We start from the raw sequence: 27521 nt of genomic DNA on the forward strand, positions 1-27521 counted from the left end.
AATAGAGAATGGGGTGTAAGTCCAATAATAACTTATTGGTTGACCTGGGGCATTTGGCCCACCTGCTGGATACCATCTCAGTGTGAATTAGCCTGCCCCTCTCAGATGGATATCCTGACCAAATTGGACGCCCTAATAGGTCTTAAAGGGAGGGATCTTTACAGACTCCTCAACACATCAGGAGGCAGCATCTCTCCTGATGCCCTATCAGCTCTGTCAGCTGGAAGAGGAGCCATCTGAAGTGCATAAACAAGAGGTCTATTGGAATGGTTATCAACATTCTGTTCTCTCTTCCACTCTTTTCCTCATCAGCCAACAGGAGTTTTAGTTTTGATGTCAGGGATCTTTGTACCATGAGACTGGTTTCTTTCTTAGGATAATTTTGATTATGTAAAAATCATAAAAGATTTATCCTATGGTATTTCATCCCACTTTCCTGATTTTTGACAAAACAATCCCAACTGTAAGATAGTATGGAAATTCAATGACCCATTCAGGGCCACATCACCTTTCCATCTAGTGCATCCTTAGGTCATATAGTATTGCAATAATACATCATCTTTTTTTTCATCATTGGTTCATAGCTATAATTAGGCCAGTCATCTAAAATTCTCCCTGGAGATTTGCTACCTGTGAGAGGGGGAAGGAGATCGGGAAAGGGTGTAGGAAGATGAATACAGTGCAAACACTGTGTTCACATGTATGTAAATGGAAAAATGATACCTGCTGAAACTATTCCAGGAATGGGGAGGGGCATAAAGTACAGCAGTGGAGGGGGTGAAAGCAAGTATGATATATTTGATATATTGTATGAACTTTTATAAATGCCATAATTTACCCTACCCAGCACAACAATAAAAAATTTTAAAATTAAAATTCTCCATGGAGGGTGGAGTCCCTGAGAGTATGGATTCAGTATTTCCCATGGTAGCACAAATTACAATGGAGATCTCCCACACACCCTGGTCCCCATGCCTTGCAACTCTCCTTTATCTTTTAGTCCTACAGAATTTCAAATTTTCATGTTTCAAATGTCCTAATGCCAGAATAGCCCAAAAGAGCTCAAATAACAAAGGAATAAGACAATGACCACAAAATTTAAAATTTCATGTCAAAACAAATGTCCTGTTCAAATGATAAGAAAATCAAAAGTTCATGTGCACTGTTATAATGACATGAATCCTACTCAAAAAGCCTCTAAGTTTGCTTGTTTCCCTGCTTCACCAAACAGTGGTAAAAAGCAGTCAATACTGGCTGAAGTGGAAGGATAAGAAAAAGTCCCTGGAATAAAGGTGAATCCAGCAACTGCACGGACTATTCTATATTTCCATTTTATCTGGGGTGTGCTTCTTTCTGTGTAGTTTGCCAAAGTTGAAACCCAAGTTTTAATGTGAAAATCTCTGGCTCTGGAGTGCCAACAGGACTAGGCTCAGACACCTGTCCCATTACATGAATTAAAGAGATGAGCAATGGTGATCAGCAAAGAAAGTAGATTCAATCAAGTATGGCTATGTGGCAAGAGAAGACAGACAAAGGGACTTGTAACCCAAAGATCATCTTTGAGGTACTGACATAAATTTTAGGTTTATATACAGAAAACATTGGAGGCAGGGACAAGGAGGATGTGTAATGAGGAGTTCCCAGTCAAAGATGTGATCATTGATGGTTAGTGGTGTCTGTTCATGATAAGAAAAGGTTATTTTTGTCTGAGGGACAGTTTCATCTTTTGTCAAGGGATGTTTACTAATTGATCCTTTCTTTCTTGGAATCCCAAGGTGACTGGAGGTAAGGAGGCTCAAAAGGAAAAAAGGAAAGGTTAAAGTGACAGAGAAGGACAAAAAAGTTAGGTAAGCCAGTGATCAGTCCCCTCCTTCATAATGAATCCGTGGCTTTAGGCAAAACAAACCAACAACAAAAAAATCAACCAGCCAACCAACCAACCAACCAACCAAGCCCCAAATCTGATAAAGCCTCTAGATTTAAAGAAATACAGGGGTGAAGGAACACATCAAAGAGATTCAGTCAGCAACATATAGAGTGGGAAACAACCAGAAATTTGATTGCATTTCTTCCACCAAAAATTGCATGAAATGAAAGAAGAGAGGATAATACCTTAAAAGACACAAGAAATATCAACTAGTTTTAAAGTTTGAAATTTGTTGGATGCTAATTAAACCCACTAAATATGTTTTCCATGTAGGACAGTTTAGGAAATGAGAAAAATGATGACTGTGTCTGGTGATATGAAGTGAGTAGTATTAATATTTTAAAGAGATGATAACAATATCATGGTTATTTTTGAAGGTATCTACAAAATATTTACAGGTGAAACAAAATAATATTTGAGCTTTATTTCAAAATTATGTAGAGGGCTGGAGAGAGTAGGTGGGAATTTAATTGGCCTGAAGTGTTCAGTTGTTGGTAATTTTTGGGCCCTAGTGATGGGTTCATTATATTTTATTTTGTATATGTACTTTGAAAATTTCCAAACTGAAATTTATAAAAGAGCTGGGCAAATGTGTGATTTATGGCAGGAACGTACCCTTGGACTTTGTCACAGCAATCATTCCTCCATCAGATAATAGAGGGTACACAGGTCATATCACTCCAAGTCTGACAATGATGAGGACACACAGACCTTTCCTAAGTTCTTGGGCCTCAGAAGGTGTGTTAGGGTGTTGTCGCATTGCTGCTGGTAGAGACAGATGTCCAGGTTCCTCCCTGGATACCCAAGGAAGGGATGGACTTTTTACTACTTCTGGGTGATTGTGGGGGTTGTAACTCCCCACCAGGTTCCATCCTGGCTTTCTTACTGCTGCTATATGGTCTATACTGAAATCAGAGGGAGTACCTTATTACTTCTGGGAGACAGTGAAAGTTCAGACTCTTCATCAATATCCTCTAACAGCATCCCATCTGAGAAGGTGAGGGTGCCTCATTACTGCTGGGTGTGGCGAAGGTGCTGAAGCCCCTGTTGGGAGTATTAAAGGACAGGGGATCACTCCTGCCCTCTGTAATACCCTTTCAGCCTGTGAGAATGCAGAGGAGGCAATTCCTCACACAGCCTTGGCTGCTATGGCTGTGGGTGTGGACACAGGTTTTTCTGAGGTATTTGCTTGGAGTACTGTGATTGTTCTCTGAAGGGTTTCTCTCCTGCTACAGTTTCCCTTTCCTGCTCCTTAGCTCAAGAACTAAGGCTTTTGTTGGGCTTGTGTGTGGGGGTGGGGGGTGTAACCATGGGATTTATTTTCTTATTTGTTTGTTTATTCATGCATTTATTTATTTTTGAGCTGCCAACTTCTTCAACTCTTAAGTTGGAATATTTAAAGGAAAAAAAAAACCCATAGTATTTGCCACAACTTTATTCCTTTGAGCCTAAGAACTTTGGTGTGTCTGTGTTTTCTTCTCCTGATTATTCTTTTTGTTTGTTTTATATATAATTTCCAGGGTTTGAGTTGTATGTAGTAGGAACAATAGAGAAGAGTTGTGCATTCCATCTTCCTGGAAGTGAAAGTGAACAGTGTTTGTGCTTGGAGGGAAGAAAGTCTCTTAGTATGATGTTTCCTGACTTCTATTAGAATTCAACAGTGGGAAATCAGTAGGTATAGAAAGATAGTTCAGTGACAAATTTCCTGGGACACAGGTTACCACCATCAGTTTTGGGTTGGAGAGAGGGATGCTGGCTCACCCGAGTCTCACTCCCTGGAACTTGACTCCTGTGCCTAGTCTCTGGAGCTTCCTGAGGAAGCAACAACACTGGGAACAAGAATAAAGCTGGGAAAAGAAAAGAATGAAAGACTTTGACCATGTCTTCCATGTCACCTCGCTGACAGGACACCCTTCGGGATATGTGTTTTAGTTCATAGGGGAAGCAGGTTGAGGGTCTTTCCTCTGAGTATGGAGAGCCTAGTGATGTGCTGGTAACAGGAGCTGAGTGAAGTCTGAGTATACAGAACCTATTTGCTTCCCTTCACAAAGCCCTGGGCACTGCTGACTCCTTTCTTTGGAAGTCCTTACTTCCTTTCAGTTCTTCAAACACATGCTCTGCTGGTCCACTGATGTGATCACCCTGTAGGCACTCTCTCTGGTCTCTGGCTTCTGTTGTGCCACGTGGATCACAGAGGGCTATTGTTCTCCAGGGTTCAATTCCTTGTTCTCAACACTTCCTGCTCCAATAAGTCAGTTAATCCTTTTTTCTGTGGCTTTTCATCACTGTGGTTCCTAAATCCACACTTTCAGCTGCCTCCAGGAAGCTTGTTCCCAAGCATTTAGTTACTACTTGAAACCTGTGCCTGAAACAGGGATGCATTATTTTTCTTGCCATTATAGCACATTACCACAAACCTAGTGGTTTAAACAACACAAATAAATTATGCTGTAGTTCTGGGGGTCAGTTGTCTGACCACAGCTTGTTTTGGCTTAAGAGCAAGGTGTCAGGAAGGCTGTATTCCTTTCTGGAGGCTTTTGAGGAGGACATATTTCTGTGCTCATTTTAAGACTCACATCCCTGTTTCCTTGTTGGCTGTCAGCTGACATTCATTCCCAACTTCCAAGGCTGCCCACATGTCTTGGCCAGCCATATTCTTTCCTGCATTTTCAAAGCCTGCAGTGCTGGGTTGAGCACTTCTTCCACATCAGTCTATCTCTTTAGCTGAATTTTAAGGTTTCACGTGATCATTTTGGGCATGGGTACATCATCCAGGAATTTTCCTGTTTCAAGATGGATACCCTTAATCACATCTGCAATGTTCTTCCATAAACAGTAACATCTAGACAGGTTGCAGGGTTTAAGATGTGAATACTTTTATTTTTATTTTTATTATTGTTATACTAGGGGCACATTGTGGCATTTACAAAAGTATTTACAAATATATTGTACTTGAATTCACCCCCTCCATCATTCTCCTTTATCACCCCTTCCACCATTCCTGGAATAGTTTCAACAGATTTCGTTTTTCCATTTACAAACACGTGTGCAGAATATATCCATCATATTCACTCATTCCTTATATGCTTCCCCCTCTCACTGGTACCAATTCCTTGGTCCTGTTTTGCCTTCCCGTTCTCTGTTTTTGTTTTAAAAAATGACATTTTTGTTTGTTTAAGATAGCTATACAGACTGTTTCATTGAGATATATGTGTGTGTGTGTGTGTGTGTGTGTGTGTGTGTGTACTGAATTGGTACACTCCCTCTATTTTTCTCCTTTCTGCCTTAATCCCCTTCTTATGGCGATTTGGACTAGACAAGTTTAAAAGTTCTATATTCATTCTTGTATAGGAAGTACATCAATCATATTCACCTTCTAAACTTCGTTCTTTTACCCTACTTCTCTTGTATGTGACCTCCCATTACTGTGACCTATTTTTCATAATATTGCTTGTACTTCTGTTGGGTCTATATTAAGATGTGGATATTTTTAGAGATCGCTACTTTACCTACCACAGGGGTTCATTCCTGCCTTTGGCAGAGGCTGTTTGCTGTTATCTCCCTTTCTCCTGCCATATGCTGGACCACAACTCCCATCCTTCCTTCCAGTTGGTGATGTTATGTGACTGAGATAACACTAGTGACATGTGAGTGGGGATGATGTATGTCATGTCCAGTCCAGGCCATGTAACCCTTCTATGCACAGTTTTCCACAATATTTCTTCTCCTGGCTGCCTGGGAAGGAGAAGACTATTACTCAGCTAAAACATACTTTAAAGGCACATGTATGAAAGATGTTTCTAAGAATAGCTCAAGTGGTGGAGAATAGTGTTATTTCTGTGAATAGATATGTTCATGCATTGCTATGCATATAAAAGCCCAGAGCCTTCTTCTCCATATTCCATCCTATCACCAAATCTCATGATTTTGTCCTCTATCCCAACATGGTGGTACATACCTGTAATCCTAGCACTCAGGAGGCTGACACAGGAGGATAACAAGTTTGAGGCTTGCTTGGGCTACATAGTGTCTCAAGAAAAGAAATGAGATGAAATGAAATCCCAATGTGGTTAGCTCTTGTCCTCACTGGTAAGTCCTCCTCAGTTACAGTTTTGCCACCAGGTTCCACTTTATTCCTAACTCTTCAGACTGTCCCCTGTTCTCAGAGAAAGTCTCATCTCCTTGACACCATACATAAGGCCCTCTATGATCTGATTCCAACTACTGACTTTATTTCTTGGTCAGTTTTTTCTGAGCACACTGAGTTTCTTGTGTTCTTCAAATCCCATGACTTCTTCCCCAAGTCATATATCCAGCAGGTCCCATACCCTCTTTGCTTGGTCCGTGCTCATTACCCAGATGGCCCCTCCTCTGACAGACCCATTTTCACTAATGACTCTTTACTATTGCTTTCTCCATTGTGGTCTCATGTTCTGCTACAGAATCTGCCACATGCTTTGTGATTGTATGTGAATCTTTCCTATTAGAGTAGTGAGTGATTCATTTTTGAAGTCCTATCAGGGGACTATTTGTTGAATGAATACATGGAGTCTGGACACAATGAAAAGCCTCCAAGTGCAAGTATAAAGTGAAGGACATGACTTTGAATTGAAACTGCACTCAGGGTGGGTATGACTCCATGGATTAGCTGCATGGGTGCAAGGCAGAGACTGAAGTCCTGATGCGTTACCTGTGTGGTGTGGCCTCTCCTCCCACCTTCTGACCGGTCATGCAAAACCTTCTGATCCATTCCATATCTCTCTAACCTTATCTTTCACTTTCTTCATTTAAACTATTTGATAAGGACATTCTGATCTTTGTACCAAACAGAAACTCTTCTCTCTTCTGAGCCTATTTTAGTTTCATTTTCCCTCAGGAGATGCCCTTGGTATCACTCCTCTTTCTTGTTCCTTAAGCTTACCTGCCACAAATCTTTAATTCCGCTAAACTCACTTCATGCATAACCTCAGTGTACTCTAACATTCATTTTGTGTTTCTCTGAGGATGTAGATACCATAGTGCTCATCAAACACATGTAGTTTCTTTTCCTATGTTTCAGGGATCCTTACCTTTTAGGAAGCAGAGACCATCTTTCAAAGCAAAGAGGAAAATGCCAGTTTACCAGCTTCCACTGAGATTGGTCAGGGTCACTGACATCAAGAACTTCCTTTGTGATGGATGGTACAGCAGTGGCAGAGAAGGGTACAGTTTGAAATGTGAACCTAACAGACCTGTGCCCAGCAGTAGCAGCTGTGGATTATCACCTGGTCATGTGTGTGTTTTCCCTTGAAGTGTAGCCACAAGTTCTCTTGACCCATAGAGGTTCTGTGAGCTACCCAATAGCCTTTAAGCAATTGTTTTTCTGCTTGCTTTTAATTAAGTCAGATTTCCCTGACTCTTACTGTTCCTCCCTGGGGCTGTTGTTTGGTAGCAGCCCAACTCTGAGCTAGGTCTCTGACCTCACTTCCATAGCCTTCTTGGGGATGAACAATTTGTTTTTAGACAACCTCACTCAGTAACCAATTATCATGTTCAATACCATATTCTGCCAGTTCCTGGACATGTTATATTTATTAATTCCTGCTGGATACATGGACACCCTGTGAAGGACATTGTACTCCAGATCCTGAGGTGATGTGGGTTAGCCTAGTTGACACAGCCTATGTGGCTGGTTCTCCTGGTCAGTACTGTGACCATGACTGACACCCCAGAGAATTGGGTGAGAATAACTTTGAATCCAGGGGCTATAACAACTGCTCTCTCTCTCTCTCTCTCTCTCTCTCTCTCTCTCTTTCTCTTTCTCTCTGTCTCTTTCTCTCTGTCTCTCTCTTCTAAGAAGAATGATCCTAGAAAAGTAGATTCTGATGTCTTCATATATCCTACCATCTGCAGTCATTGGACAGTCCTAGGGAACTTTGACACTATCTTGGGCATCACAGCACATAAATGTATGCAGTTTATTCATTAAAATTGTGGTTCTTGCTGTATGTTACCCCAATGATACCAGTGACCCTCTATGTAAGTCCATTATTGGACTTTGTGAGATCTTGGGTAACACATCTCTCATCTTCAGTTCCTGCCCAACTTCATTTCCTTTTCCATTGATTCAGCCTCTTGGACTTCTTAATTCCCATTATTGATATTTTCATTTTGGTCATGTATCATTTTCTTGGTTTAAAATTCTATCAGCTGTCAGTTTCTTATAAGTCACTAAGGTTCCTAGGATAAATGTTTGCTTTATTCCCCAAGATAGAATAATACAAGGTCACTCATTCTTATCCCCCCACAAGACGTGGGGCAGCCTTTAGATTCAGGTAAGAGGTCATGAGATTCTAATGGAGGTCAACATTTAGCTGGGTCATTTTGAGAGTATAGATTTATACTGGAGGCTGACCTAGTGATCGTTCTACTAAATTCAAACCTAGAAATGGCACTGGTTCCCAACAGTCTTTTTTACAACCTCATTTGACCATGAACATGCTGGCAAAACCATCTGCCTAGGGGTCCAGGGGTAATGACTTGGCAGATGGCCTCTCCTGCTCATTGACATGGGTCTTGGCAGGTGGCATGAAAGTTACTCTATAACTCAGCTGTAGGCCCCTCAGCAGTGTTTCTGGCTTTAACTGCTTGCATAACAATTCAAATGGAGGTTCATCTATCTGTGCCATGAGGACAGAACTATTGGCCTCTGCTCCCATCTGAGTGAAGGGGCCATGTCTTGACTTTTCCTCTCTGCAAGCAGAAAAGCTATATCACCAATGAGGACTGCTGAGAAACTGCTCCCTTGAGCCTCCATGACAGACTTAACACCTCTTCCCCACAGCACATCCTAATGAGACACTGTCTTAGCTCCAGTCACTACCAGGGGAACTATCCTACTCATGTAGGAAAACACATCAGGACTGGCATGCCAGTTTCCTTCCCACGGAATATCCTGAAGGGGCCCTGTTTCTGCTCCAGCCCCTTTCTCCTATAGGCAGGGAGATATCCTACCTATACAGGAAATGGAAGAGTTTGCTTTATGTCTCTTGACAGGCCTGTTAGCCTCTATCTCACAGAAAATCCTGAAGGGACTCTGAAGCTCAACTCTAGTCATTCTAAGTTCTTGATGGCACATAAATCTTTTGGGTAATGTGCCTATGTATGCCCAACTGGACAGTTATGCTGGCCTCCATCCCACAGCAGATACTGTGGGGGCTCTGTCTCAGCTAGGGCCCCTTTCCTCCAAAGCCCCAGAACTACCCTGCTGATGCACAGAACTTCTGGAAGATGTGCCTAGGGAGACTTTTCAGCCTCTGTCCTTTTGCTATTTGTGAAAGGACCTAGAATATCATCTCCATTCCCTTTCAACTATGGTCTGTGAGCAAGCTTTCCCACATAAGGAAGTGCTACGAGTCTTTCTGGTGCCGGTAGGTGTGTCTTGCCAACATTAATCTCACAGAATTACCTGAACTAACCCTGAACCTCAGTTTCTCACCCCACTCCACACAGCAGATGTAATCTGGGAGCAGTTTCACCCAGCCAGGTCACACTGGCACATACTCTAGCTTACTGTATCTAATGAATGCCCACATAAATCGTTCCTTCTTTTCCCCATGTATGAATTACTGCTGTGATTGCTGTGATACTGCTCCCAATTTGTTAGATTCATGGTGACCAATGTACTGCGCTGATCTAGCAAGTTCTTCACAGTGTTGTCTCTGAACTCATGCAAGGGAGGCAGGAACCGGGATTATCTCATGCTGTGCCAGGAATTGTCAGTCTCAGTTGCTCTTTCTTTGTGTGTGTGCTACGGTTTGAATTTAGGGACCCACACTGCTAGGCAGGCACTCTACCACTTGAGCCACTCCATCATCATTTTTTTGTGTTGGGTATTTTAGTGATAGGTTCTTATGAACTATTTGCCTGGGGCGAGCTTCAAACTGCAATCCTCCAGAGTAACTAGGATTACACGTATGAGCCACAGGTGGCCAGCTTCTCTTGATTACTCCTGTAGAGTGCCTCCTGTTTTATTTGGATACTTCATTACCTTATGCTGAGACAACCTCTCTTTCGAGACTAGGTAGCCCTGGTATCTGACATTCTCATACTATTGACCCAAGACAGTCTTAACCAGGACAAATTTCCCCGTCACTGTGCCCCACTCTCCTTCTATCTTCATATTCCTGATCTGAGATAGATGGTTATGGTCTGCCAATAAATGCAGTGGTTCAAAGTCCAGGGTCCCATGCCAATGAGAGGGAGACTAAGAACAGCACAGTTTGCCATCAGCTCATGTTGAGCCTCTCTATATCTTCTGTACTCAGGACAGCTGGCCTGATCATCTCTTCTCTCCAATGAAACAGTTCATGAACCCCTGCTGTCATCTGTTTCTGTGGCATAAGCGTGATCTGCAGTATGCATCCATGACCCTCATGCTCTTACTGGTTCTCAGTCTGCTTAATGTGGTGTCAGGTAAGCTTCCAGGCTGGACTGCTTTCTGTCTCCTTCCCATTTATTAACACTTTATTATTTTTTTTTACCTATAATGATCACAATGCTATGGAATTGGAATTCTTTTCTTCCTTTTCTTCTTTCCTCCCTCCTTCCTCCCTTCCCTTTCCTTCCTGGAATGGGAATTGTTTCTCTTCTCCCTCTCTTCTTTTCTCTTCCTTCCTTTTCTCCTTCTGCCCTTCCCTCCTGCCTTTCCCTCCCTCCTTCCTTTCTTCTTTCTTTTCTGCATTTCCTTGGCCTCTTCTAGTCCCTGCCTGTTAATTACCAATTCTATGTCTATGTGATATGCAGAGCAGTGTGAAGAACTGAGACACCATTAAAGCTATTATAGTAATGCAAAAATAATAGGGACAGGGGACTGACAATAGGCAATGATAGTGAAGAGGATACACACCAAGGATGTTATGGAGAATAATTTAAATGTTCCAGATGGGTTGTGGAATGGCACGGGAGGTCTTTAGTAGAATATCCAGATTTCTGATTTGGGTGACTTCCAGCTGGAAGGAATACTGTTTAGGACATTTGTGGAAAGGTAATGTGTCCACCTGTGGGCATGCTGAGTTAGAAGCACCTAGGATGTGAACTCTGAGGGGAAAGGAGAGAGTACACAGGTCTTTAAGTGAGGAATAAGTTAGAATGTGGCATAGTCTAACAGAAACTCATTCTTCTTTCTCTTTCAAGTTACCATCAACACAAGCTTGATGGTTGTGATGTTGAATAATCGAATAAAATTCACAAAGGTAGCTGGAGGCTAGAGGGGATCTTTGGTCAAGCATAAGTATGATATACACACACATCTTAAAGGGACAGAAGAAAGATTCACAGTTCTGGGGACTACATGTAATAAATGCTCTAAGAACTGGAGATTAGGAGACTCTGTCAGGTGCCATGTGGGCAAATTTGGAGAATGAAAACAAAGGGGAAGAAAACTAAAAGAATGTGTTCTAGTGAACAGGTTACTGGTATAGGAAACTGGAACTCAGACCCACTGGGACATTCTGAGAAACCATGTACATGGTGGCTCAGAATCATCCCATTGTCCATTGCCCTGTCCCTCCCTGGCTAAGATGTATTCCAGGGTTAAAATTTCTGCATTTATAGGATTCCCTGCAACTGGCTGAGCAGGAGGAAGTGCTCAGCAGTGGATCTGAGTTGGAGCTGCCATTAGATTGGGGAAGTGTCCATCCCACTGCAAGAGGACTCAGCAGTGAGGAGAGGAGGGAAAGGGCCTCAGTGTCTCTCTGCCAGGTCAGCAGCTGATCAGTGATCATGAAGCAAAATCACATTGCACTTTAATACTACACTCCCTGAAGATGCATAAATGAAATTCATTTCAGAAAGATTTATAAAACATATTTCAAGTAAGAACTCATTGGTACTGAAAATTTTAAATTTGCTTATTTAAAAATCCACAAATAGAACCAAATTTACCTCTGATACACAAGGATATACCATACTCACACACATATACATATGTTATAAATGAGCACAAGTGAATTAATCAAAAAGTATTGCTGGTATCGGGCGCCGGTGGCTCACTCCTGTAAGCCTAGCTACTCAGAGGGCAGAGATCAGAATGATTGCAGTTGAAAGATAGCCTGGGGAAATAGTTCCACAAGTCCCTATCTCAAAAAAAATCTTCACAAAAAAGAGCTGGCAGAGTGGCTCCAAGTATAGGCCCTGAGTTAAAGCCCTAGTACCACAAAAAAAAAAAGAGAGAAAGAGAGAGAGAATAAAAAGAAATATTGGTGGTCATAGACTTTCATACTTGTAATCCCACCATTAGGGAGGCTGAGGCAGGAGGATCATGACTTCTAGGCAAGTCTGAGCTACATATTAAGTTTGAGTTCAGCCTAGGCTATATAGTGAGACCCTGTCTCAAAAAAAATAGTTCCTAATGGCAATATGTATTTGGAAATTGAAAGGGCTAGGCCTTTATAGTTTGTGGACTCCCTACAAAAAAAGTCTAATCATTATAGAATGTAAAGAATGTTTTATGCCAGGAATATTATTAAAATGATCATTAAATAGATGAACAAAGAGATAAAAGAAATTGATGTTCACCATTCATAAGTGTAACCCTTGTTCTTGGAGCCCATATACTGTGCTGGGCTCTGTAGCAGACATGGGGTGCTATGATGAGCAAAACAGACTCCATTTCCATGGAGCCAAGAGTTGTGCAGGAGACCCACACAGTAAACAGGTATCCCACTTAAAACAAAGGGATGAAGAAAGTTACAAAGGGAAGATGAAGATAAAGCTATACAAATAAAATACAAAAAAAATGAAGGTAAGTCATGTTGATAATGTATTTGGTCATTACCCAAAGCCGAAACATAAAGTGGAGAAAGAAAAATTATTTCCAAAGTAAAAAAGGTATATGTAATGGAAAGGATATGTTGCAACATAACTGCACTGAACAGCAAGTCAGTGAAATAAAAAGTCAAATCTCCTTACACAGTGTTATAATGTGATTTTTAGATTTTGACAGAATAAATAGATTAAAAAATAAGGAAGCAAAACATTTAATCTATGGTCAGAGAATATATTTCCCTCCACTCTATCCATGAAACATTTTGCAAAACCATTTTGTGCATTAAGAAAATCTAAACAAATTGCCGTAAAAATCTAGATTTTTATGGCCACACACTTCCTCTGGGTCATTGGAACCAGGTCATCTTTAATTTTTAGCAAGAAAGGTAGAGAAGAGGGTGTTGTGACTTTTTAGTCGAGCAGAGGGGAGAGACTGTAGGTATAAAGTCTCTCCAGTCATAAGGTCTACATTTGACAAGTGTATTTCATTCCTCTGCATAGCATACTTAGACTTTCTAAGACAGGTTTTCTCATCTTGACAAGGGACTACTACTAATGAAAATGGCCTCTGACTTACGATGGTCCAACTTACAATTGCTCAACTTTATGGTGGTGCAAAAGGCATATGTGTTCAGTAGAATCCATAGTTTGAATTCTGAATGCATGTCTTTCTTCTTGCTAGTTGTATGTATTATGATATTCTCTTGTGATTTTGTGCAGAGACAGGAAGCTCCAGATTCCAGTCAGACATGCAGTCAGGAGAGTGAATAACTGATATGTTACAAGTATTTTGGGATATTGCTTTGTGTTTTCACATCCCATAATGTCTATAAAATACCTGTCTGTGTCTTGTACTTCTAGTGTAATAAATGTATTTTCAACTTACAATGTGTTTAATTCGATATAACCCTAAAGCAAGTTGAGAAGCATCTGTACATGCCTCTATGAATATTGGTATTGATCCAGTGAGGTAACTTGTATGGATATGTCAATTGTGAGGGAATAAACAGATGCAATTCAATTGGTTTAGTAAGATCTTCCTAAGTGTTCCACTCCTTACGTATCGCAGATCTGAGTAAGACACACCAAATTGTTTTGCTCAGTAATCCGCTGTGTTTCCTCCCACAGGCCAGTGGCAGGTGACTGTGCCAGAGGAACGCATCCACATCTTGGTGGGGGAGACAGCAACATTCTCTTGCTTCCTGTCTCCTGAGACAAATGCTGAAGCCATGGAAGTGCGGTTCTTCAAGAATCAGTTCGATGATGTGGTCCATCTCTACAGAGGTGGGAAAGACCAGAAAAACATGAAGATGCCAGAATACAGAGGAAGAACTGAGTTTGTGATGGACTCCCTTGACAGAGGACATGCCACCTTGAGGCTGCAGAAAGTCACTCTCTCAGATGCTGGCCTGTATGGGTGCTGGTTCAGGTCCCAGACTCATGTGCAGGAGGCCATCTGGGAACTACAAGTAACAGGTGAGATGCTAATTTCAGAGAACTCTTAAATGAGTTCTTCTAATGGAACCATGTTATAATTTGTAATAGTTCATTGAATGAGGAGATGAAAATTAAGTCATTTGGCTAGACAATAATATCTGACATCATCAGTTCATTCTGTCTTGTGCGTAGAAATTCTTTTCATTTCATGTATAGATTCTTGTAACCCTCAACAAGCAATGAAAACAGTCTTTTTTTTATCATTTATATCAAAGCATTGAACTGTCCCATCACCCCAAAGACATCTCTTCCCCCCACCTCTCTCTCTTTCTCATACCCACTTTCTTCCTTTTTTGACACCCCTAATCTGTTCTCCATCACTGTAATTTTTCATCTTGTAAATGGCTAGTGATATTGAACACCTTTTTGTGCTTCTTTGGCTTCATTGTAACATTTTCAATGAAGTCTCACTTCATATTTTGGACAATATTCTAATGGGATAATCTCTAAATACAATAGATTTTACTTTGTGGTAAAATATATCATTTGTGAAAAGATTAGCCTCTCTCATCATTCAAAGTATAAAATTCAGTGGCACTTGTACATTGACATTTTTTTGAAACCATTACCCATGTATAGAACTGAACTCTATACTCCTTAAACAATAATTCTTATTCACTTGTTCTAAGCCTGGTAGCAGTTGTTCTGTATTCTGGCCATATAAATTCTACCTCTATAGGTAGAATCATATATTTGTCCTTTTGTGTCTGACTTATTTCACTTACATACTGTTTTCAGAGTTCATCCAGGTTGTAGAATGTATCAGAATCTCATTCATTTTTAAGGTAAAATAATATTCAGATAAATAAAAATATGTATCCTTAAAAATAAATAAATCTTAATTTATTTATCTGGCCATAGATAGACATTTAGAATTTTTTAAACTTTCTTCTATTTTGAGTAATGCTCCAACATACAAGAATCTATCCAAGTCCTATGTTCACTTCTTTTGGATATATACCAAGAAGTGGAATTGCAGGATCCTGTGGCAGTTGTAGTTTTAATTTTTGAAAGAACTACCATCCTGTTTTCCATAGCAGCTACACCATTGTATATTTCCACCAACAGTGTACAATGGTTCCAACACTTAGGCATTCTTCCCAATACTTGTTGCTATTGATTTTTTTTTAAAAGACTAGCCATCCTAATGGATGTGAACTAGTATTGCACTGTTGTTTGGTGTCCATTTTCCTAAGGTTAGTAATGTGAACATCTTTTCATTATTACAATCTTTTTTGGAACAGTGTCTACTGAAGTCTGCTGCTCATTTTAAAATCTTGCTATTGCTCAGTTGTAATTCTTGATATATTCAGAACTTAAATGCCTTATAAAATATATGATTTGCAAGTATTTCCTCCCATTCTGCATATTTTTGTTTTACTGTTTGGATAATGTCTTCTGGTATATAAATGTTTTCAATTTTGATAAAGTCTAACTTATCTACTATTTTATCCACTATTTCTTTTATATACTTGCATGTCATATCCAAGAAACAATTGCCAGATGCAAGATTGGGAAGTTTCCTCCCTATGTTTTCTTCTAAGAGTTTTATAGTTTTACCTCCTACAGTGAAGGCTGCAATACACTTTGAGTTAATTTTCCTGTATTTTCTAAGGGAAAGGACCAGCTTCATTCTTTCGCATGTGTCTATCCAGTTTCCTAGCAGTATTTCTTGAAAAGACTTCCGTTCCTTTATTGAATTTTTCTCTTTGCCCTTGTCAGAAGTCAATAGACCATATGTGGAAGGTGTATGGCAACTCTTCTACTCCACTGGTCTGCATATCTGTCATCATACCAATAACATACTCTTTTGATTATTGAATATAGCAGAAGGTTTTGAAATCAGGAATTGTAAATCCTTCAATTTAGCTGCTTTTTTCTTGGTAGTGTTGGCACTTAAGTGTCCTTTGAGATTCCATATAAACTTTATGATCAGATTTTCTATTTTAGTGAATATTGTTGGGATTTTGGTAGAGATTGCAATTGTGTCTGTTGCTTTGGATATTGTTATTTTAACAACATTAAGTCTTTAAGGTTATGAACACAGGCTATTTTTAAACTTATCTGTGTCTTCCTTAATTTCCATCAACAGTACCTTATACTTTTCATGTAGAAGTCATTCGCCTCCTTGATTAAGATAATTTTAAGTTTTTTTTCTTTTGATGCTATTGCAAATGAAAATGTTTTCTTAATTTTTCTCTGCACATTGTTTTTGTTAGGATATAAAATGTGACAAAACAAAATAAGAATGAATGTTTTATTTTGGTAAGTGTTTTTTCTGCTGAAATTGGAATAATGATGGACTTTCTCCCTTTATTTTTTAATACACTGTATATCATTAATTGATTTCTTTCTTTGTGTTGAGCCATCCTTGCACAGTAGATATAAATGCTAATTGTTCACGATGTACAATCTTTTTAGAATGCTTTTGAATTAAGCTTGGTGCTTATTTTGCTCAGAAATCTACTGATGGTCTTACTGGAGTTTTATTTGTCCCTTCTTTCTGCTTGTTTTTATTTATTTCCTCCATCTTCTTGTTTCTTAAAGTGGGAAAAATATCATTGATTTGAATTTCTTTCTTTTATAACATTTTATTGCTATGGATTTACCTCTCAGCATTGCTTTGCTAGCATTCCACATAATTTATAACATAATTTATAACACTGGACTTCCATTTTCATTCACTTTAATGTACTTTTAATTTCTTTCAAGACATTCCCTTTGATCTGTGAGCTATTAATAGATGTGTTATTTCTTAAGTATTTAATTTCATTCCAGTATGGCCAGGGAATATATTTTTTCTAATTCAGTTATTTTAAAGTTAATCAGTTTTGTTTTAAGGCTCAGGATAGTGTATCTTGACTTATGTTTTATTGGCATGTAAAAACAATATGTGCTCTGCTGTTGGGAAGAGTTAAGTGTCAATTACGTCTCACTAGTTGATTTTTTGTTTGGATCCTCCATACACTTAACTGATTTTAATTCTAGTAGTTCTATCAGTTGCTGGAAGCAGAGTACTGAGGTTTCCAATCACAAGTGTGGATTTGTTCTTATGCTTTGGATGCTGTTGTTTCGTGCATACATGGTATCATTATTTCTTATTTGTGTACTCAGGGTTTTTTTATTTCTTGTAATTTTCCTTGCTCTGGAATCGATATCATTTATATAATTTTTAGATCTTATGTGAAGCAGGCCCTGCTCTCTCTAGAAGGCCGTATGTGAATAATAACTTTATTATGCCTTTGAGTACAGGTACAACATTATTGGCCTTGAAATTTGAAACAAATTTTAGGTGATACAGGAGAAAGTTCAGGCTGCCTTTCAAGGGTGACCATATAATTTTCCATCCTTTTCCTTCCAGCCTACATGAGTCATTATATTTAATATGAGTTTATTATAAATAACATATAGTTGTCTTGTTTTTTAAAAAAATCTATTTTGCCAATCTCTACCTTTTAATTGGTGTGTTACCCCATTTTAATAAAGAAATCATGCATATGTTAGAACTTATTGTGCTATTTTATCATTTGTTCCTATTTGTTTTCTGTTTCTACTTTTGTTTCTCTCTTACTGAGGGCCAGTAGACCTTAAATTCTTAATTGACATGCAGCAGTTGTGTACATTTTGGTGTACAGTTTGATGTTTAAATTAATGTATGCAGTATAGAAATTAATAATCCATCACTTGCCTATTTATCATTTTTGTGATAAGAATGTTGAAAACTTAGCAATTTAAAAATTATACAATATATTAACTGTGGCATAAGTCTTGTTATTTTTTTTTGGTTGTAATGGGATTTGAACTCAGGGCTTCACACTTGCTAGGCAGGTGCTCTACCCATTTGAGCCATAGCTCCAGCCCCATATGGTATAAGTTTTAGTGATGTATTAAGACATATTTTGGGATTCCATATTGGTGTATTACTAGTGCTTTCAAACATATTTTTGTGTAGTTTTCTTAGCAGTTTTTTTGTGTGTTGAAATATAGCTTTGTAACTTACCACAATATACTGACATCACTATTTTCTCATTTTGAGTAAAATGCAGGCTTTTATTTAGGTCTCTCTATGACTACTGTTTTTTTTATGTTTTTCCTTCAAATTTCCAAAGGAAAATTTTTTCCAATATAAAATTCTGTTAAAAGTTCTTTTTTAAGCACTTAAAAATGCTGTGCCATTTCTTCTGGCATTCAAGATTTTGATATGAAATGTACTGTCATTTGAATTAATGTTTCTTTTTATGTATATGTTATTTCACTATTTCTTTCAATACTTTGGTCTTTTGGTTTATTTGGTGTTGCTTGTGTTCCCATCCACCCTCATAATATGATCTGTGGATATAGAAGGTGATTCCCCAGGCCAAACATTCTGTTTTCACAAAGAAATAGAGGGTAATCTTTGTCCACAGGGACAAAGAATGCTTTCTTCTGACCTCTGGTCAGAAGGGCTACCCCTCAGTCCCTTTGCTGGCACACTGGGTCCACCTGGTATTGTCAGTCATTTGGGTGAGGATTGAGCATATTAGGCCAATTTGTGTTGCTGGATTCAGGGGTAGATCATAAGATGTTCTGCTGCTTTGTTGTTTGATCACTTAAGTCCCTATTATTTCTATCTTCCCTTTTCTACCTTTCATAGTACACTTAAGATTGCCACTTGTGTTATTTGTGGGGTTTGTAATCTTACTTTGAGGGAGGAGCAGGGAGAGATGAATCTACAGCCTCTTATCCAGACTTCCTTTGTTAGTGCTTGCACCATCATCCCTCCATTCATTTATTCACTCAACAATATTTATTAGACTCTTGCACTTGTCTAGACTCTGGGCAATGGCAGAAACAGCACCTTGAGGGTAAATTCTCTTTGATGTGGGATATGGGCAATAACAAATGATCATATTGAGGTCATCTTTCCTCATGACAGTATGTATGTGCCCCTCTGCCTGGAATTCTTCTCCTTCTTGTTCACTTCTCTTCCTAAAATAACTCCTATTTATTTGACACAGTAGAGTGCAAATGTCACTTCCAGGAAGCCATGATACCAAATAATTATTCTCTCCTTTGCGCTAACATAACCATGCTTCCATAATTACACTTTCTATTTCTAATGAAATATACTTTACAATTCCAACCTAGTGAGTGACAGCCTCATTACAACAGGCTCTGTCATTCATTTCATTGTGTTTTCTCCCCAGAACTGGGCTCCCCTCCTCTCATTTCCATCATGGGATATGTTGATGGAGGCATCCAGCTACTCTGTCATACATGAGGATGGTTCCCACAGCCCACAGTAAAGTGGAAAGGTCTACAAGGTACCTATTCATCCTCAGACTCCAAGGTGAAGGAAGACATGCATGGCTTATTTGATGTGGAGACTTCCATTACCATTCAAGAGAATTCTGGTAGTGTGTCATGCTCCATTCAGCACCTTTACCAGAGCCAAGAGGTAGAATCCAGAGTGTGGGTAGGAGGTGAGTTATTGTTGGAGGATATAAAATAAGGTAATATGTGAAGTATTTATTGAAAATAAAAAATGCAAAAAACATATCAATGAAAGAAAATTATCATATAAATCATGTATATGTATAAATATACATATATATTTTAGTATCTAGAAAAGAAAAAAGATTTTAAGAAAGAAAAGGCACTGCTAGTAATAGTTACTTCATAAATAAAAAAGTTAATTCATTAGGATTATAATGACATTTTAAATATAACCATATCTTGTGTTATATCTTTAATATGTATAAGGAAAATATTGGTAGAAATATAAGGAAAATATATATGATGTATTTCAAAACTGATTAAATAAGTAAATAACAGTAAGAACAGAGAAATTTCAGTTACAAATTAACAATCTTGATCTAGAGGATATTAGACTGCACACACCTCAAAAATTATTCTGAAGCACACAATGAGCATTTATAAACTTTTATCAAATACAAGTCCATACAATGGTTTCCAGGTATTTTAAGGAATTATTATCATTCAGACAATGTTCTCTAATCACCATACAATTATGGTAAATGACAATAATAAAAATAATTTAAAATTCTTTTGTTTCAAAAGTATAAATACACATTTAGAAACAAGTAAAATATCCATTAAACTCATAATCGTAATTTTGGTAATTCATTGAATAATAATGAACTCCTAATATACCATTATGCATGACATAATGTTAACAGCTTTTCTGAGTCAAAATTATATCCTTATGTGTTCACAATAGAGATTTATTTCATAATATGCTGAAAAGTAAAAATAGGATGGAAATCATAAAGATTAGTTACAAAAGAAAATTGACAACTAATGCCAAGTAATAAAGCTAAAGTTTGATTTTGTAGCACTGTTAACATAGATAAGTTTCTGGCAACACTGATCAAAAGCAAGAGAGTACAAGAAATAACAATGAGGCAGAACTAAATTTGCAGCAGAAATTTAAAAGGTAACGAACTGTACAATCCTATTTGAGTGTGACAACTCAAATTTCATAGAAATTTTCATATTTTTCAAATTTCATGGAAAAATATAAGGCACAAGTCTAACTCTAGTAAAACTATACCACCAAAGTTCTTTAACTACAATAGAAATTGAATCAGTATTTAAAACTCCTCCCACAAGAAAGATACCAAAGCCATTTTGTTTCACACACAAAGTCTATCAAATACTCAAGCAAAAAGTAAACTTCAGTTGTAAACTAAATCTTCTAGAAAACAGAATAGAAAGTATTAAACTCACTTTCTTAGATTAATATAATTTTAATGAAAATAAACAAGGAGAGTTTTACAAAGGAAAAGTATTGACAAAGTCTACTCAGAAACAAGAATGTAAATGTCTATCAGAAATTTTGTAAATCCAAATCAAAAGTGTATGAAGAAAAACCCACAATACATAATACATAATGACTGACTTGAGTTTATTTTGGAATTAAATGTTAGGTCAACACTGGGATATATATTAATATAATTATTCCTTTAACTATTTAATGAAGAAAATTATGATTTTCTAGCTATATATAAATAAAATTGGAGTAATTTTAATGCCCAAGTTAGAAATTCAAAAATAAAAGAAGGAGGCTGGAGTGTAGTTCAGTGGCAGAGAACTTGAATGTGCTACATGAAGTCCTACCAAAAAAAAAAGAGAGAGAGAGGTAGAGAGCAAAAAGAAGAAGTAGAAGAAGAAAGGAAAAGAAAACACACAAAAAAGATTAGAAAACTAAGTATTTAGGAAAAGAAGAGAGAATTTTCTTAATCTAATAAAATGGTATGTACAAATACTGTGGTACACATCACAAATAGTGGCATGTCATTTTAAAATAAGAAACTTAATAAGTTGCCCATGGTAGATGTATCTCTTCAGCATAGTGGTATACAGAAGAAAATCAGAAGAGAGTTAGAACTTTTAGAAAGGATTGTACACAGGTAATATAATGATATATACAGAAAATTTATAAGAATATATAGATGAACTTATTCAGTTCATCATGACATGTGATATAAGATTAATAAACAAAATAAATTGCATTTGTAAACATCAGTAAAGACAGGTAAACAAACATGTCATGTACAATATCAACAATTGTGTTAGCTAGGAATAAGTCCATGAAAAAATTGCAAACTCTTACTAAAGAAGATTATAAAACTTTATTGGAGCCACTAATAAAACTATTATAGGAAAATAAGTATAATATCATTAGATAAGATTGATATTTTGAAGTTATTATTTCTCACAGAATTGATTTACAACTTAAGATGTCATTCAGAATGTCACAGGAGTATTTTTTACAACTGGACTAGTAAATCACACAATTTATGTTGTGGAACAAATGGCTAAACATTGCCAAGATACAGTTTCATAAGAACAAGCTATGAATCTTAGTCTACCACATATCAAGACATCCCAGAGCTATGATGAATAAGCTCACTAAAAATTATTGACAGAGATAACAATTAAAATTATCAACACATGGAACAATGGCACAGAAAGCCAAGAAACAAACCTAATCCAAAACATAAACATAATGTACATAAAGGTGAGATTGCATGTGTAAAGGAAAGTCCATTCAATAAACGATACTGCACGGTTGTTATCCATTTAGAAGAGAATAAAATCACAACTGTGTTATGGGAGTCTTCGTCCAGAGGCTTGAGTCTGGGGCCTCTTAAGGAACCAGACTTGGTCACTCATCACAATTGACCAAACAGGAGATACAGTGGTGAGTGCAGGAGAGGAATTTTTTAGTATGGCCGTACTGGGAAGGAACAGGAAAACCAGCATCCTAAACCCTGTCTGTAGAACACTGACAAGGTCTTTGAGGTATAGGGAAGTAACAAAGCCAAAGACTGAGGACTTGCATAGCTGGTGACCTTGGTCAGGTTGATCATTATATCTAGATTGACCTTGTGGAGTCTTGTTGGAAATAAGAAAGTCATTGTTGATTTGGGGTGGGAGGGTGTGGATAATTTAAACTCATGTCACAAGATGTTTATTGATCAGATTATTGTTACTGGAATCCAAGGAGACTGGAGAAGAGATGACTCAAAAACAATATAAGAAAGGCAAGATGGAGTTAGGTCAACGATTGGACCGTCCTTTGGGTTTTAGCGCAATGATTAGGGACTTCTAAGTGCTACACTGCTGGTCTGCACTAGGACATTGTAAAAGCTGTCAGTGGACAATTTGTTGATTATGATATCCCTGCAAATCTTGAAAATATTTAGCCTTGAAGTGTGGGTGGAGAGATTATCAGTTTTAGAAGAATACTTCTTAGATATTAACATGCCTAAAGGCAGAAGTGAAGAGGAATTTAACCCAAAGTTTAAGGTAGCAAAAGGAGACAGATGCAGTACCAAATCTCAAATGCCAAGGTTCTATCCAGTTTTTGTTACCTATCAGGCATCTGCAGGCCCAAGTGATGAGTCAGACTTTTAGCAAAAGCAATCTGTAGTTCCTATTAAAACTGTACCTCATTTTGTATAGAGAAAATAAAATCCAAATGGACCAAAACTTACACAGAAATGCAAAGTTTTAAATCTGAAGAAGAAACACAGATAAATTTCCTTTTTTGGAGGGGGCACAAAGGAATTCCTTAAATGAAAATCAAATTACATAGGTGCTCAGAAATCACTAAAGTGTCTATGTGACTTTTTCAGGGATGTTTTTCCAGCCTTCACCCTGGAGAATGGCTTCTATTTCACTTGTAATCTTCTTGCTTGTCTTATGTGTTGCTATCATTTGGCTGAGACATTTCTCCTCCAAAGTTAAGGGTAAGTGAGGGAGGGAAGGGTGGACCCATGGCTAATTTATGTTTGTAGCAGGACTGGGGTCACAGATGACCTCAGCCACTAATCTGAATTTTTTTCCAGTCCTAAGACACATTGGGCCACAGGGACCACAGTCCTTGACTCCCTCTGGAAATGCCACACCACATAGAGCCCTTTCTAGTTAATGTAGGGCTAAGAATTAGGGGAAAATCTATTTCATTATTGATGAGCTAAAAGAAATCTCTAAGGACAACCCAAGAGTTTAGGACATGTTTCAGTATAGCTGAAAACTTTATGCAAGAGAAAAAAAAAAAGGGAAGATGAAATAATATCCAGTGCCAGCTGTGGTGGTGCATGCCTGTAAACCCAGAACTCAGGCAAGAGGATGGTGAATTCTAGAGCATCCTGGGCTACATAGAGAAAAGCTGTCTACAGAAAACTCAAATAATATTCAGCCTTAATAAGAATTTTTACCCTAAGGAACAATTTTCTCATCCTTCAGGATAACATAGCCTTTTAGAATGCATGCCATAACCCCACCTTCCCTACTCAGCCACCTTCTCCCTTTCTTACTTCCATTTTCACCTCCACAGGATCCTAGATAGCAGTTCCTTTTTTCATAGAGATGGTTCCTTGTCTCTTGTTTTACCCCCAAATAGAGACACTGTGTATAGGGGTTTGGGTTGGGGTAGGGCACAAAAACTAAGGGAATATCATCCTTCAGATCACAGATCATCCCACTTAAGTGAGGATCTTTGGTTGTGTTTACACCCTTCACATTCTTGACCACTAAATATTCTGTTTCTGTTTCAGGAAAGATACAAAAAGAATTAGGTGAGTGCTTTACCATATTTTGAGGTTTTTACACATACTTATTCTAGATCCCTCTCTGTTCTACTTATGTTTGGTCCATCTGTATGCAGTTGCAATCCCAGATAGGACAGAAAGCTTGGTCAGACAATGTGAAAAGCTGACTCACTCTCCCCATCCATTAACTAATAAATTGATACTCATATATATGGGGTGGCTATAGTATGGGCAACATTGTCTGAAAACTCTAAAACTTCTGTACTTTTGCCTGTTCATATATTTTGTATGGATGGAACTGTAGATTCATGAGCTCTTTCATGGTACATAAATTCAGGACAGTAAAAACCCTGTAGGGTATTTCCTTCAGTCCTCCCCATTCTGGATTGATGCCTTGGCCTTGTTACAGATCTGTATCACTATTCAATATTCTGGGTTTTTTTTTGTTTCAGATATTATCCAGAGAAACACAGGTAAGAGCCCATGCACAACTTTCCTCCAACATTCTCTCTTAGACCCAATTATGTGATTGGAGACTTTTCTGTTTTTGGTTTCTGATCAGGAAAAAAGAGAAAATACACTATTCTTCCAACCCCCATTTTATCTATTCCTCCCAAATCCCTGGAATCTTATAACCTGAGTCCCCTGAGTCCCCTGAGTCCTTGCAGCTGCAAGTTAGTGATGGGGATCTGCATATGGGGAAGTACATTTTGTAGAGATGCTGTGTGACCATCAGAACCTTTGTGGGTCCATGACACCCCAAAAAAGGGCAACTATCCTTAGTTTTTCCCCTCTCCTGCCTTCTATTCACTATGTGATCACTGAACTGCCTACTCTGTCTGCTTGTTTTCAGAATGGAAAAAAGCCCAGATACATGCAGGTACCAACACCTGAGGGGATGACAGTGGGACAGAGCTTCTAGTGGTATAAAAGAAGGAGTAGACCAATGACCTATATGGGAACTATGTGACCTACAGATGAGGAATCTGTGATGTCCTTATCTACCCCAGAGTGCAGTTTATCCCAGACACACTCTAAGCCCAAGTCTATAACAGGACAGAGCAGGGCTTGAGTGGACCAGGGTGGGGGATCACAAGCAAAGCTTCAGGTAAAAGAGGGCAGTAGTAGAACAGGATGAAGTGAAGGAAGTACATTTGGGCAGGACCTAGTAGATGAAAAGATGGTGGATACTTGGGTCACTTGGGTCTTATAAATCAAACAGAAGATTAAGGGTGGAGAAAGATGTTGGGTTGGAGTGATATATAGGAGATATGACCTCACAGTTGGCATTTCCAGGCACTGATGAGGTTCCTAGGCTACACTAAAGATGATGAAAGGGTCTGAGGGTCAGTGTCTGTTGGAGAGTCTGTCTTTGGGACTCATCCAGTTCCCTCTCAGACAATCCACATTGGAAGGGATTGACCTGTTGTCCCAGCCAAAGTGCAGTAACTCATGTTCCCTCTCTTTCCTACTGTTCCCCAGTGGAAGTGACACTGGACCCAGACTCAGCTCACCCTCAGCTCTACATTTCTAATCAGAAATCTGTAACCTGTAGGGATGCTCCTCAGTCAGTGGACTTCTCTGAGAAGAGATTCGCGAGGAAGTGTGTGGTGGCGTTCCAGGAATTCCAGACTGGAAAACATTACTGGGAAGTAGATGTGGGATGTAATGAACAGTGGATTTTGGGAGTTTGCCAGGATGATGTGAACAGAAAGGACAAGAAATTAACTTTGTCTCCCAAAAATGGGTACTGGGTTCTTAGACTAAAGTCATCCATATATTCCACATCCCCCAATGATAAAACATCCCTCTTCATAAGCATGCCCCCTACAAGAGTGGGAGTGTTCCTGGACTGTCAGAATGGCTTCATCTCTTTCTTCAATATAAATGATCGATCCCAAATTTGTACCCAGAAATTGAAGTTTAAAGGCTTATTGAGACCTTATATCCACCTTCAGAAAGAAACTGTAAATCCCGTATTCATTAGTCCCTGAGATAAAGAGAAGCTTCTTCTGAAAGAATTCCCACACTCCTAGATACAGACAATTGAGTGCACCTCTCCACAGGTGCGTTGCTCCAGGAGTTTTGTTCAGTGGTAATCACACTTCTCACTCTCAGGATATTGATGTTTTTCTTCTGGTCCTATAGCAGCAACAGTGATGGCTTCTAGATAAGGCGAGAATAACCCATCCATGTGGAGTCAGGGTTCATAGCTGCCCTGGGATGGAGAGGAAAGAAAGTTGTTGTGGATTTGATTTGCGAAAATTTTATCCAGAGACTTTGGACCAGCCACAGCCTCTCAAGTCCTCATCTGTTAGACAGGGATGGTAATCTCTGCTTCAGGAGCTTAATAAAGAGTAAAGTAAATGTATGTGAAGCATGTTTGCATCTTGCTGATAGCTTAGTACTTACTGATAATTTTTTTTATGTTACACATTTTCTCAACGTGATTCCTGTGTATTTATTCCACATTAATTATTTTTCCCAATTCCAAATCACCCATGAAATAGCTATTGAGCACCTCTTCAGTGTCAGACTCAAAGAATTGCAGAGAAAGTATTATTTTCCAACTCATTCTGAAAATCCAACATTATCTTGGTACCAAAACAAATCAAATAAATTATAATAATAGCAAAGAAAACTATAGACCTCCTCACACTCATGAGTATAGTTGCAAAAATTATTTAAAATGTTAACATGCTGGGTCCAACAATATATTCAAAAGGTAACACATTGCTACCAAGGGTAGTTTATCCCAGGAATGCAGTGTTAGTTGCATACTCAAATACCAACCATTTCAACACACCATATTAACAAACTATAAAGGAAAACCATATGATCATCTCAAAAGATGAGAAAAATTTTGACAAATCAAAACTGATTATTAATAAAAACTCTCAGCTATGAAGATAAGCACATGAGAAGACTCCCAACATCATTAGACTTTAAGGAAATACAATTATAAATGGTAATCAGTTATCATTACCAAGGATTAGAATGGTGACTATTGAAAAAACTTACTATACCAAATATTAGCAAAGATATGGAAGGACTGAAACTCTCACTTGTGATAGAAAGTGCACCCACTTTGATAAGCAATTTGCAGTTTCTTTGGAAATTAAATAGTTAACCACCCACTCCATGCTAATTAGTTTCTCAAAGGAAATGCATGTGTCTACAAAGATTTGTACATGAGTATTGATAGCAATTTTATGTATAATATCCAAAGA

At 38.3% G+C, this 27521-nt stretch overlaps 2 pseudogenes; one reads left to right on the forward strand and one right to left on the reverse strand.

Moving 5' to 3' along the window:
• The window catches only part of LOC109678580 (butyrophilin-like protein 8), a 479331-nt pseudogene that overhangs the window by 336543 nt on the left and 115267 nt on the right, over window positions 1-27521 (reverse strand).
• LOC109702995 (butyrophilin-like protein 3) lies at window positions 10239-26285 on the forward strand (annotated as a pseudogene).

This window comes from Castor canadensis, chromosome 16 (assembly GCF_047511655.1).
Source record: "Castor canadensis chromosome 16, mCasCan1.hap1v2, whole genome shotgun sequence".
NCBI lineage: Eukaryota > Metazoa > Chordata > Mammalia > Rodentia > Castoridae > Castor > Castor canadensis.